Raw genomic sequence first — 1,271 nt, 5'->3', positions numbered from 1 at the left:
GCCAGGAGGGGACGTCGTGGCCCGTGGGAGCCCAGGAGGCAACTGCCCGCGTTCCCTCTCCTGCCCTGACCCACGGCGCTGCCCGCTCCCGCCCCCGCCACGGTCCGCATCCTCCTGCCTCGGCCTGTGGGTGCTGGGCCCCCAGACCTGCCCGCTGGCTCCGGTCCCCTTTCTGCCCTTGCCTCCTAACAGCCATCCGCTGGCCGCGCCTGGCTCCTCCCTCCGGGGGCATCCGTGGCGGCAGAGATTTCCTCGTCCTGTTGATCGTTATCAGTTGGTGCCCGGACCGTGCGGGACACTCGTTGGGTGAGCAGCAGGCGCCGTCTTGGTGGGTGCTGTGGGGCACTGCTCGTGCCGAGCTCTGTGTGCACTTTCCACAGCCGCCCTCCGGCCTCCCAGCAGCCATCTCCCCGCTTTGGAGATGGGGAGACTGAGACCCGAGAAACCGAGCCGCTGGCCCAGGTCATGGGCGGCAGGTGGCACTTGGGCCGACGGGCAAGAGCGCACACTTAACCGCTACAAAGGCCAGCGCAACTTCATTTCCTTCGATAACCACCCAATCAGTACGCTGTTTCCTAGAGTCCTCAGCTCCAAAACACGCTAGAGAAGGTATTTTTGGAATTCTAATAAGTCCAGGGATTTTAAACATCATTTGAAAAGGACTCCATGAAGATGGAACGTAGCCTTGGTATTGAACGACTTTAAGTTGGGGCTGCTAGATGACCAGCCAGGAATGACTCCTGTGTCCAGAATTGCTATGGCCATTAGGTCTGGATGAAAATGTTCACTCTCGTGATCAGGGTCAGAAAGGTTTGGGGTACAGCACATACTAACCCCTCCTCTTAGAAATTCATGGTGCAGATTGTGATCTAACAATAAAGGCTGAGAAGCCACACACACAAAAAGTGCCCATATAATTTATTGTCCAAATGCAATCACTTGTGTCTAAGATAAACACTAGATCAGTCAAGGTAATAGGACTGAAAGGGCGAGGACTACGCCCTCCACCCTGCCCCAGGGTAAGGGCTATGCCCTCCATCTTACCTTGGCCATGTGCTCAGCAAGGCTTCTTCCCGGAAGCCAAGCCGCTGCTGGCCACGCCTAGGACTTCTTTGAACTGGCCAATGACAATCAAGAGAAGTCGCCATAGATATGACCACATCCTGTGTGACAAGACACCGACTTGCGCCTGGCCAATCGGCAGGGCCCACAGTCCTTTCTCCTCCCCTTTCCCCAACCCCCTATAAAGCCTCTCTCCACACAGTGGAAGA

The sequence above is a fragment of the Myotis davidii genome, unplaced genomic scaffold (genome assembly GCF_000327345.1).
Source record: "Myotis davidii unplaced genomic scaffold, ASM32734v1 scaffold552, whole genome shotgun sequence".
In the NCBI taxonomy this organism is placed as follows: domain Eukaryota; kingdom Metazoa; phylum Chordata; class Mammalia; order Chiroptera; family Vespertilionidae; genus Myotis; species Myotis davidii.
This window is presented reverse-complemented; position numbering follows the sequence as displayed.